The 12,737-nt window shown below is 47.1% G+C and overlaps 2 pseudogenes across 2 annotated transcripts; one reads left to right on the top strand and one right to left on the bottom strand.

Moving 5' to 3' along the window:
- Positions 1–5,913: 5,913 nt before the first annotated feature.
- Positions 5,914–6,545, bottom strand: LOC310838045 (histone H2A pseudogene; annotated as a pseudogene). The gene has a single exon. The product of its transcript is annotated as a histone H2A pseudogene (transcript).
- A 3,041-nt stretch (positions 6,546–9,586) lies between these two features.
- Positions 9,587–10,161, top strand: LOC310838047 (histone H2A pseudogene; annotated as a pseudogene). The gene has a single exon. The product of its transcript is annotated as a histone H2A pseudogene (transcript).
- The last annotated feature ends 2,576 nt before the right edge of the window (positions 10,162–12,737 follow it).

Genomic DNA, 12,737 nt, shown 5'->3' with positions numbered 1-12,737 from the left:
TTCTCTCTCTCTCTCTCTCTCTCTCTCTCTCTCTCTCCCCGCCATTTGCAGCCTGCAGATAATAAAACTGACGTACCTTGCAGGCTTGTTATAAGAATTGCAAAAGAATGTATGTGATAGGTTTGAATACAAGTACAGTGGTACTTTGGTTCCCAAACTTAATACGTTCCGGAAGTCCGCTCCAAAACCAAAGTGTCTCAAAAACAAGGCGTGCTTTACCCTAGAAAGTAATGCAAAATGGATTAATCCATTCCAGACTTTTAAAAACAACCCCTAAAACACCAATTGAACATGAATTTTGCTATCTAACGAGACCATTGATCCATAAATGAAAGCAATAACCAATGCAGTGTACTATAAAATAAAAAAACAGTATTGTAGATTATATAAATTTAAAAATAAAAAATTATTAACTGCATTGATGATAGTCATTGTTTGAGTGGGGTTTTTTTATCCATTTCCGCAGTCACACAATCAGTCAATCAATCAGTAGCTGAACTGGGTTCCACACAGTCACAAAAAACAAAGGAACTGAAAATGCCTCAAAAACAAAAATGCAAAATAAATAGCAAAACAAAAGTGCCAAACTTAATCTGTTCCGGAATTACGTTTGACTTCTGAAATGCTTGAAAACCACGGTGCCGTTTCTGATTGGTGCAAGCGCCCCAAAACAATAGCCAACAGCCACATCAGACGTTCGGCTTCCAAAAAACGTTCGAAAACCGGAACACTTACTTCTGAGTTTTCGGCCTTTGGGAACCAAGGCGTTTGAGAACCAAGGTACCACTGCACAGCATGAATATTCCTATAATTATATAAAGCTGACAAGAGGAAGCAAATTGGGGGAAGGGAGAGAGGGGAGAGGGCAACCAATCTGTGGCAATCAATGCCCCCCTCGATATTCCCAAAGTAGTGTCAAGGCTTCGCTCCTAACTTCACCTGCAACTGTCACAACTTTTTTCCACAAGTAGACACTGTGCCAACAATCGCAGAGGCCCGTGTGGCAGCAACAAGTCTGTTTAATTAGGGGTTGGATGAGATTAAATTCACATATACCCAGGATGTATTGCCTCATCATTATCAATTACATTTAAAGTCAAAATGAAGTTCAATTGACTCATTTTCTCCTCCCTTAGCCCCCTCTCCTTCACACATAAAAATTAACGTGGGGACCCTAATATTCCAACCTACCTTGCAGTGTCGTAAGAATTGCTAAGAGAACTTATCAGTGTGTTTTCAGCAATGTGTAAAGGTAAAGGGACCCCTGACCATGAGGTCCAGTCGTGGCCGACTCTGGGGTTGCGGCGCTCATCTCGCTTTATTGGCCGAGGGAGCCAGCGTACAGCTTCCGGGTCATGTGGCCAGCATGACTAAGCTGCTTCTGGCGAACCGGAGCAGCGCACGGAAACGCCGTTTACCTTCCCGCCGGAGTGGTACCTACTTATCTACTTGCACTTTGACGTGCTTTCAAACTGCTAGGTTGGCAGGAGCAGGGACCGAGCAACGGGAGCTCACCCCATCGTGGGGATTCGAACTGCCGACCATCTGATCGGGAAGTCCTAGGCTCTGTGGTTTAACCCACAGCGCCACAATCTGTAGTGCTGTATAACTGTTTAGAGTTATCCTTATTAAAATGTACTCAAAGATGTGAACTCTTGTTGCCCAAGGCTCCATTCCTTTCGGGACCCCCAGGTGTCTGGAACTCAGGGGGCAGACCATTTATACCTCTCCCTGCACTGAAATCCCATCAAGGTAAAGTAACATCTGCCCCACATCTCCCTTAAAAGAGGCACCCCTTATGATCATTATGAAAAGTGGGGGGGGGACGAGGGAAAAGCTGAAATGGATGTATAGAAAATATGGGAAGGGGAAAAGGCAGAAGGCCAGTGTGGTGTAGTGGTTAGAGTGCTAGACTAGGACCTGGGAAACCAGGGTTCAAATCCCCACTCAGCCGTGAAACTCTGGGGGCGGAACTTGAGGCAGACTAAGCTATGCTGACACCTAGATAGGGTTGCTGCATTTGGTCACCTTTTCACCTGAGTTTGAGCTGAAAACCCTTGTACAGAAGGTGCTGTTTTTCAACATGGCAATGCAGAGATGGGAAAGCCATACCTGTTGAGTTTTTTGCCTGTGGAGGAGCTAATTCAGACACATAAACTTCACTTTCTTATCTGTTGTTGTTGTTGTTGTTGTTGTTGTTGTTGTTGTTGTTGTTGTTGTTGTTGTTGTTGTTGTTATTATTATTATTATTATTATTATTTACAACCCTTCCATCAGAAGTCCAAAGAGCACTTTACACCACACAACTACATAACATAGTATCAGTACAACGTAGAAATCAAAACAATTATGTAAATACAATTATAACGGGAATATTTGCATATATTCCCTGTTTTGCCATAGAGGCCGCTTCTTCCCTGTCTTCTGCCATCCACCTTGTTTATTAGGATTGTTTGCTCTTCAGTAAGAGACACCTGCCTGCTCCTGCCCCTTTAAAGCGGCCTAGTGTGCTGAAACCAGCAAATGAAGCTGTTCATGGTATGAGGATGAACCATCTTCTGCTCAGGGCTGCAGATCAACAACAAAAGTGAAAGCTACCGGCTGTGGCCACTGGGATTCTAACTCTGCCTTAGAGTAGGCAGGTGACACACCTGTGTCCTGATTAGGTGTCTTGGGTATTTAAAGGTGTGGCAAGCAACTCTGCGCAAGGTCTTTGCAAGCAGTTATAGACAAAATGACAGTGGAAGCTCTGTTGTGTAGATCAGTAAGTGCCCATTGCTAGGAGTCCGTCTGTGTCCGGACCTCTTGGCCTCTATGGGATGTGGACTAGATCAGCTTTCGCCAACCTGGTGCCCTCCAGAGGCTTTAGCTGATGGGAGCTACAGCCTCCAAACACCTGGAGGGCTCACCAGATTGGCAAAAGCTGATCTAGTCCACATCCCACAGTGAGGCCACCTGTCCCATCTGCCTAGAGATTCTTAAGGAGCCTGTGATTCTGGACTGCAGGTGCAATTTTTAAAACTGCTTGTATTGACTTTTCCAAAGAGATACTTCTGCCTTTTGGCCACTAGGTGGCAACCACATACGCATTTCTTGCAGTACAGTGGTGCCCGGCAAGACAAATGCCTCGCTAAACGAAAAACCCGCAAGACGAAAGGGTTTTCCGATTTTTTAGCGGCTTCGCAAGACGAATTTCCCTATGGGCTTGCTTCGCAAGACGAAAGCCCATAGGGAAATCTCCGGGGACAGTGGGGAAGCGCAGCGCGCCTTCTCCTCTGTTCCCGGACCTGTCCTAAGGCTTGCGGTGGGAGGTCCGGGAACAGAGGGGAAGGCGCGAAGGGCTTCTCCTCTGTTCCCGGGGCTTGCGGTGGGAGGAGGGTTTTTCCTCCCCACCGCCAACATTCAGAACAGCATTCTGAATGTTGGCGGTGGGGAGGAAAGCCCTCCTCCCACTGCAAGCCTTCAGGACAGGTCCGGGAACAGAGGGGAAGGTGCGCAGCGCTTCTCCTCTGTTCCCGGGGCTTGCGGTGGGAGGAGGGTTTTTCCTCCCCACCGCCACATTCAGAACAGCATTCTGAATGTTGGCGGTGGGGTGGAAAGCCCTCCTCCCACCGCAAGCCTTCAGGACAGGTCCGGGAACAGAGGGGAAGGTGCGCAGCCTGCTGCCCCGCGCGAGGGGCGCTCTTAAGCAGAGCGCCCCTCGCGCGGGGCCGACATTCGCCGCTTGGAGAGCCCTGCGGGGAAGTCCTGCAGGGTTCCCCAAGCTGCGAATGTCTGCGCCGCGCGAGGGGCAGCAGGCTGCTATCCGCAGCTTGGAGAGCCCTGCGGGGAAGTCCTGCAGGGCTCCCCAAGCTGCGAATGTCTGCCCCTCGCGCGGGGCAGCAGGCTGCTATCCGCAGCTTGGAGAGCCCTCTGGACCTCTTCTGAAGGCGGGTGGGGGGCAAAAGTCTTTGTCCCCCCTGCCTGCCTTCCCGGGGGATTTTAAAATGCTGGCGGGCGGCAGCGCTGCCGCCCGCCAGCATTTTAAGATCGCCCCGGACAGCGGAGAAGTCTCTGCTGTCCCGGGAAGGGGGGGGGGAAGCAAAGACTTTCGCCCCCCCACGTCGGCCTTCAGAAGAGGTCGGGGGACAGACTGTCCCCAAACCTGGTCTGAAGGCGGTTTCCATAGGAACGCATTGATTGATTTTCAATGCATTCCTATGGGAAACCGTGCTTCGCAAGACGAAAAACTCGCAAGACGAAAAGACTTGCGGAACGAATTAATTTCGTCTTGCGAGGCACCACTGTACGGTATTTCCATATTACTGTATAGGAAAGGCTTGACCTTTTTGGTTTCTGCCAGCCACACAGCAGTTAGCAGCTCAAGATCCCTGGCTGCATGCCCAAAGGCTAAATTGTGCTTTTGCTAGTAATAATAATAATAACAACAATAATTTTATTATTTATACCCCAACCACCTGGCTGCATTTCCACAGCCACTCTGAAAAGATCCCAGAAGAATAGTAAAATACAATAAAACATCAGACATAAAAAACTTCCCAAAACAGGGCTGCCTTCAGATGTCTTCTAAAAGTCAGGTACTGTAGTTGTTTATTTCCTTGACATCTAAAGGGAGGATGTCACTACCAAGAAGGCCCTCTGCCTGGAGACAATCTTTCCATTCTTCATGCTGCTGAGATATGGAGCCCGGATGAAATTATGTACTTAAAGGCTATGGACTGGCAACCGACTTACTAGAGAGGCTAGCCAGTCTAGTTAAGTTTTAGAGTTAAGCTGTTTACTGGGCAATGTTTTCATAGGATTGTTTGTAAATCTCAAAAGTTGTACATTTTCCTCCAAAGCTAAGAATTAGTAAAGTGCTGAAATATTTCTCTGAGCATTTGTGTTATGCTATTAGACCCCCCCCCAGGGGTGGGGAAGAAATGAAACCACTGACAAGTACATGGTGAGTCCTTTAAAAGAGTCGGAGTCCTTTAAAAGAGTCGGCCTTGGTCACGGGCTTGGGCGCAGCCTTGGCGACGGCCGCGCTATGCAGAGCTTCGGTCTTCTTGGGCAGCAAGACGGCGTGGATGTTGGGCAAAACTCCGCCCTGCGCGATGGTCACTCCGCCCAGCAACTTATTTAACTCCTCATCGTTGCGCACCGCCAACTGCAAGTGGCGCGGGACGATCCGACTCTTTTAAAATACACCTGTTCCATGGGGCCTCTTTTAAAAGATTCAACCTGTATAAGACACACGGTTTCTCCTAGACAGAGGTGAGTTTGTCAGTTCTGCTTTGGTGAATCTTTGGGTTCTCACAGGATGCTGATCCAAAACAGTGACCTGAGGCTGGGGGCTGGCAAATCCGTAACACTTGTTCAACCTGTGTATTTCTGTTACCAGAAGAGCTCGTCTTTCCCCACAATCCCGTTTACTTCAAGCTGCCACTTGTCTCAGCAACCTGCGAAAGGGGTAGGGTGGGGTGAGAGCACTTGCTGCTGCTACAAAGTGAGTCAGAATCCTTTGCAAATCCCCCAAGTGTACTAGCATTATGTAGCAGTTGGAAAATAATGCAGGGCCCTGGAGGCAGTGCCTTTTGGTGCAAGCTGGTATACAAAATAGTTTGAAAGCTGCTAGTATAACTGTCTGCAGGTTGTATCCGACCATACAGCTAGATAGGAAATCAAGTAAGTGGCCCATTGGAGCTATGCAATCCTTTTCCTAAAACATGGGGTGCTGGTGCTCATATGGATTCATTGTGCATGCAAGCACAACTTAGCTGTCATGGTCCCCAAAATTGCTAATCGGAGTCGCATAAAAAGTTGGGATTTCTGCCCACATGGAATTTAAGTGTCAGCTTAAGTGATTTTTTAAATGGCCTAACATGACGCTGAAACCTCACTTCCCAGGCGTCTTAAAAATCAATGGGCCAATTTTCCAAGCCAACAGCTTAATTTATTTACGAGTGGTTTCGTTCTTCTAGGAGCGTTGTAGGTGGCTCTGAAAAGAGCCTTTGGGTCTGGATCTTTGATCGCCCTCGGCAGGACTTTTTGCCATTTGCTCCTTACTGAACTGCAACGGGCGCGGTGCTGGCCTTGAGGACCATTTTGGTCCCTTTGGCGGCCTTGGTCACGGGCTTGGGCGCAGCCTTGGCGACGGCCGCGCTATGCAGAGCTTCGGTCTTCTTGGGCAGCAAGACGGCGTGGATGTTGGGCAAAACTCCGCCCTGCGCGATGGTCACACCGCCCAGCAACTTATTTAACTCCTCATCGTTGCGCACCGCCAACTGCAAGTGGCGCGGGACGATCCGACTCTTCTTGTTGTCTCTTGCTGCGTTGCCGGCCAGCTCCAGGATCTCAGCACTCAGGTACTCGAGCACCGCGGCCAAGTAAACGGGCGCTCCGCCGCCGATGCGCTCAGCGTAGTTTCCCTTGCGCAGCAGCCGGTGGACTCTGCCCACGGGAAACTGCAGCCCGGCTCTGGAAGAGCGGGACTTGGCCTTGGCTCGTGCCTTCCCGCCTGTCTTGCCGCGACCGGACATTTTCCAAAGCCCCCGACTTCTTTCTCGACGAAATACTGTAACGAAAAGACTGCAGGTGTTTTGGAGTGGGCGCCTTTTATTCGTTTCTTGAGCTGGCGTGATTGGTCGAAGATGAACAGGCCAATAGAAAAAAGGATTCTATTTCTGAACCAATGGGAAACGAGTGCGCGCGGGTGGGGTCCAGAGAGAGGGGAACAGAATTAGAATATATTTATATTGTAGGAGGGCAAATAGTGTCTCTCTCTGCTTTCTGTTCATCCGACCCTTCCCGAATGTTTTTCCAATGGAAATATTGATGCTCGTTTCTTGTTGCTTTTTTACCCATACCATGTTTGGTGAGAGCTGGGGATATTTTGCAAGTTTTCCCTGTGCATTTAGTTCCTAGCCGATTCCTTTGCTTATACATTTCCAGGGCGTAAAAGATACAACGGTCCTCCAAGAAACCTGTTACGGAGTTTAAGTTAGACAATTCCCTGCCATACTTCGTTAAAGTGCCCCTCTAGACTCCAAGACTAAATATGCGCAAGTTGCGGAGGAGAAAGCAGAGGAGAGCGGGGCTTGATGCTCCTGAGCAGTTGGGGGAAATGGCGGCCAAGCGCTTCAGATTTTCCCGCCTTTTTTCCTCCCCGGCACCTCGCTCGCCTGCCTGAGGGAAAAGTTGTGCCGTTCAAAAAGACACTTCTGGGAAACGTTGTAAATTTAATCAGTTTTGACGTTCACATAGGAAAAAGAAGGTTACCAACAAATTAACATCTGAGATATCTCATTTTAATATTTCCTTTTAAAATATAATCTTGTCCGACATGGTTACTTTTCATGAACTTAAATTCTATTTCAGAAACTTTTGATTTTCAGTATTAATTACTCCTATGTATAATCTTATAAATGGATGAGGAGCCACGTTCTCGTCTGTTGCCACAAACACAGCAGTCTTTATGGCAACTTAAAAAAACTAAGAAGTATATTCTGACAGAAGCTTTTTTCCGCTGCAGTCCCACATTTATCTAGCATTTTTTTTTATTTACAGATGTTAAGAATTTACAGATTGTGTGCCCTCTTACCTGTAAGACACTGAATACGGTGGGACACACCTAGGATATACAACTTCCAGGTATCTGAGGAAATAGGAATATCATACTGAACTGCCTTTGTGTTATATTTTGGGTGTATTGTTTCATTTTTAGATTTGATTGTTTTCTTTAAATGTGCACAGAAATATTCTGGGCGTTTGTATTAGGTGGCCAATAAATTGAAATAATAATAGGATTACTCTGTATGTATATAGTGCGTCTGATTTGATTCTCTCGCAAGCGCAGCCTTAAATTGTTCCTGGTTAATTCACTGACAGTCTGAAACCTGGAAAAAGTTTTCAAATCTACGTTATTTTATTCATTCATTCATTCGATTTATATACAGCCCTTCATCATAAGATCTCAGGGTGGTTATTGCCAACGAATGTCAGAGAGGCAGATTGAGCAGGACTTTTGTTAATTTCTGTAGCAGTCAAAGGTTTTACAGTTGCAGCAAAACAATTTCAGGAATTTCTGCATTCACTTCACATTAGCACCGGACTGAGATGTGATCCAGGCGCCACTGTATTTTCCAGACAATTCCAACATATTAGCCATCGCCATAAACAATCTCTAGCTATTATTGTATTCATATTGCTATCCACTATCAAGTCTTTTTCATTTACCAATTGCCAAATCCGCACAATACTATAGAATCACAGAACATCCTGCCTTCCTTTCACCTTTCAATCATCCCATTTTTGTGTAAACATTTTTGACACCACACAAAATCCTTCTTCGGTTCCTGGATGTCCAAATTAACGCGTGAGGTTTTGTTGGCAGATTCCCTACCCCCCTTTGGTACTTATCCCGTCCTTTACTCAGTGGGAACAGTCTGTCTTAAATATATGCATTCGTTGACCTTTGTTACTAACTTATTCTTAAATTACTAACCTAAGTTGTAGACCAATCAGAACCTACTTTTTAGGAATCCAACGTGTATTAATCATCAGGATGATTAGTAAACAAAACCGGAGTTTGTGTATGTGCATAAAAAGGCTGACATCAAGGCAGCTTTCCCGCCTCTCCCTTAGCCTTTGCTGTTCTTACATAACGAAGAGCTTTGTAAACACGACAACTTGTTCGTTGTTTTGTGACATTTTTGTTTCTCCTAATAAATGTATTGTGGAATCGTGCACTGAAACGTGCAGAGCTATGGCAAAGCTAAATCAGTTTCAAAGAATCCACGATCCCCGAGTCGATACCACTCATAGTACCACCAGATGATGCATCCCTAGTATGATCTCGCTAGGGAAACCTTTTTTGTTTTGCTCAGTCGTCTTTGCATTGGTAGTCGCCGTTATAAATTGCCTCCGGGTTTTATTTTATTTTCCCTTTCCTTTTCTGATTCCACTTTGGTAGGCAAATATGTTTGCCCTTCATACAACGCGGGGGACACGAGATTGATCGGAATAAAGATAATAATCTGAGATTATAAATCACTGCAAACCACCTCGAGTGCGTGGAAATCAACAGCAAGGAACAGAAAATTCAAAGGATTGGTTTGGGTTGCTGCGTGAAAACAGCCAATGAGGCAGTCTACATTAAATATATTCTAAATTAATATGTTCCCAATGATATGTAGCTTTCCCGCGCCGGAAATGTACAGTATAAGCAAAGGAATGGGCAAAAACTCTATAATGTACATAGAGAAAACTTGCAAAATATCCCCAGCTCTCACCAAACATTGTATGGGTAAAAAAGCAACAACCCGCGAGCATCAATATTTCCATTGGAAAAACATTGGGGAGAGTCGGATGAACAAAAAGCAGAGAGAGGCACTATTTGCTCTCCTGCAATATAAATATATTCTAAATTAATCTGACACCTTCTCCCTGGACCCCACCCGCGCGCACTCGTTTCCCATTGGTTTAGAAATAGAATCCTTTTTTCTATTGGCCTGTTCATCTTCGACCAATCACAGCCAGCTCAAGAAACGTATAAAAGGCGCCCCCTCCAAGCACCTGCATTCCTTTCGTTCTTTCGTCCAGATAGAAGTCGGGAGTTTCTGAAGATGTCCGGTCGCGGCAAGACAGGCGGGAAGGCACGAGCCAAGGCCAAGTCCCGCTCTTCCAGAGCCGGGCTGCAGTTTCCCGTGGGCAGAGTCCACCGGCTGCTGCGCAAGGGAAACTACGCCGAGCGCATCGGCGGCGGAGCGCCCGTTTACTTGGCCGCGGTGCTCGAGTACCTGAGTGCTGAGATCCTGGAGCTGGCCGGCAACGCAGCCAGGGACAACAAGAAGAGCCGCATCATCCCGCGCCACTTGCAGCTGGCCGTGCGCAACGATGAGGAGCTGAACAAGCTGCTGGGCGGAGTGACCATCGCGCAGGGCGGAGTCCTGCCCAACATTCACGCCGTCTTGCTGCCCAAGAAGACCGAAGCTCTGCATAGCGCGGCCGCCGCCAAGGCTGCGCCCAAGCCCGTCACCAAGGCCGCCAAAGGCACCAAGGCGCCCCTCAAGCCCAGCACCGCGCCCGTCGCGGTCCAGTGAGGCCAAAAGGCCAAATAGCCCGGACCACGGCCGGCCACAAAGTACCCAGACCCAAAGGCTCTTTTCAGAGCCACCCACAACGCTCAGAGAAGAACGGAAACACTGCCGGCCAAAATAATATTAAACCCCTGTGCTTGCTCGGGCACTAACCCCATTGCTTCGAAAAACGCCTCCCTGTCATTTTACGCCTGCCTTTAAAACACCTTGAGGCTGCTGCTCGTCACAAGCGGGAAGGCTGCAAACACATCCCGGCTTAACTTCGGTCCCCTGGGAATAGAAATCGACCTTTTCATCTGGCTGCCCACTTACACGTGATTATTACAGCTTGTTGAGCCAATAAACAGCTATTTTCTGCTGGCATGCACAACACAGTATGAGCACTAGGACCCCATGTACTGGGAAAAGAACTGCGTAACCCCAAGCGGGCACTAAGCAACCTAATCCCCTAAATTTGAAGTTTCAGCCTGTAGCCAGGAATACTTAGCTTTACAACTTTTTATTTTGTATTCCAACTTGCACAAAAAGACGCTGGCTCCAGTTCTCTGCTCTTTTCCACCTACAGAATGCTACATCTGGGAGATGTGGAACTAGCATTAATACAGATTGCTATATAAATCCCTATATTTATATCTACTTAAAGTTAGGCCCCAATCAGAAAGGATATGGAGTTGCCACAACTATTATGCACTTGAGAGCATACACATAACAGAAAGTGTTGGGAGGAGGGCACCAAATAAATATTTATTTAGGAAGCCTATTTTTTTCTTTGCTCTGGGCTCCGTATTACTCAAGTCTGCTCCACCCTGGGCTTTCCTCTAATGTGGATTTCCGCTGTTCTTCCACAAACAAATCTGACGAAGGATCCGCACCTAGTGCTGTTTGAAAATTGAAAGTGCATGAAGCATGGATCTCTAACTACCTAAATGTATTTTGATTCGGTTGTCTGTGCACTGTGCTGTGAGGAGTTTGTCTCAGGGAGGAATTACTGGGAGGTAACAATAATTCCGCGGGGTGGGCGCTGGGCTGTGGGTGTTGCTGTGAATCTGTCAAAATGATAGGTGAAATTGCAGTGGGTCTTGATAGGGGATCTGGGCTCTGAAATAAGATCTCGATTTTCTGCCCTCGGGGACATAGTTCAGCAGAATCTGTGTTTATCAGGACTACGAGGGAAGGAGAATGGCATTTTTGATGCCAGTTCCAGTAGTTTGTTTACCACTTTCATGGCAGTTGCTTTTGCTGGGGAGATAATCTTTCCCAGGGGTCAGCAAACTTATTCAGCAGGAGGCCGGTCCACTGTCCCTTACACCTTGTGGGGGACCGGATTATATTTTTTGGGGTGGAATGAACGAATTCCTATGCCCCACAAATAAGCCAGAGATGCATTTTAAATAAAAGCACACATTCTACTCATGTAAAAACACCAGGCAGGCCCCACAAATAACCCAGAGATGCATTTTAAATAAAAGCATACATTCTACTCATGTAAAAACAAGCTGATTCCCAGACCATCCATGGGGCGGATTGAGAAGGCGATTGGGCCGGATCCGCCCCGGGCCTTAGTTTGCCTACCCATGATCTTTCCATTCTTCATACTGCTGAGATATGAAGCCCAGATGTACCTGAAGGCTCTGAATTGGACTTGAAAACTTTACCATTCCTCTGTAGTATGGCTTGCTAGAGAGACTAGCCAGGCCAGCTGCATGTCACTCAGCCATATTTCAGACGGAAGATAAAGTTTTAACAGGGGTGGGGAAGAGATGAAACCACTGACAAGTATAAGACACATGGGTCCCGTCTTAGAAAGAGATAAGTTTGTCCGTTCTGCTTTGGTGAATCTTTGGATTCTCATAGGATGCTGATTCGAAACACTGGAGAGGGGGAAGCAGGGCAATATATTGCACCTGCGCAACCTGTGTTTTTTTGCACCAGAACTGATATTGTATTTCCCCACAATCCCCTTTTTGCCAATTATTTTATTGTTTTTCAAAATTATTACACCCCATAACCTGCCCCCCGTTTCACTCCAAGCTGTCACTGTTTCAGCATCCTAGGAAAGGGGCTGGGTGTGTTGAATGCTTTGGCATTGCTGCTGGTGGTACTTTTTAAAAATACGATTCAGAACTTTTTGCAAATCCCCCAATGTCCTAGCGTTATGTAGCAGGTGGAGAACAGTGCAGAGCCATGGAATCAGTGTCTTTTGGTATAAATTGGTTTGCAAAAGAAAAAGGCGAATAGCTGCTAGAATTATTGGCTGCAGGGTGTATCTCTGCTTCACCAGGCAGGGGATCATCAAGTCCTTGTTGGTCACGGTGCTTATATAGATGTGCTGCTGTGGGTGCAGGGAAATGGCTATCATGGGCACAAAAAGGTCGATTTCCATTCCCATGGGACCGAAGTTAAGCCGGGATGTGTTTGCAGCCTTCCCGCTTGTGACGAGCAGCAGCCTCAAGGTGTTTTAAAGGCAGGCGTAAAATGACAGGGAGGCGTTTTCGAAGCAACGGGCGAAGTGTGCGAGCAAGCGAGCGCAGAGGTTTAATTTTATTTTGGCGGCAGTGTTTCCGTTCTTCTCGGAGCGTTGTGGGTGGCTCTGAAAAGAGCCTTTGGATCTGGGTATTTTGTCGCCGGCGGCGGTCCGGGCTATTTGACCTTTTGGCC

This window comes from Podarcis gaigeae, assembly GCF_964106915.1.
Source record: "Podarcis gaigeae genome assembly, chromosome: 2".
NCBI classification, from domain to species: domain Eukaryota; kingdom Metazoa; phylum Chordata; class Lepidosauria; order Squamata; family Lacertidae; genus Podarcis; species Podarcis gaigeae.
This window is presented reverse-complemented; position numbering and strand designations above follow the sequence as displayed.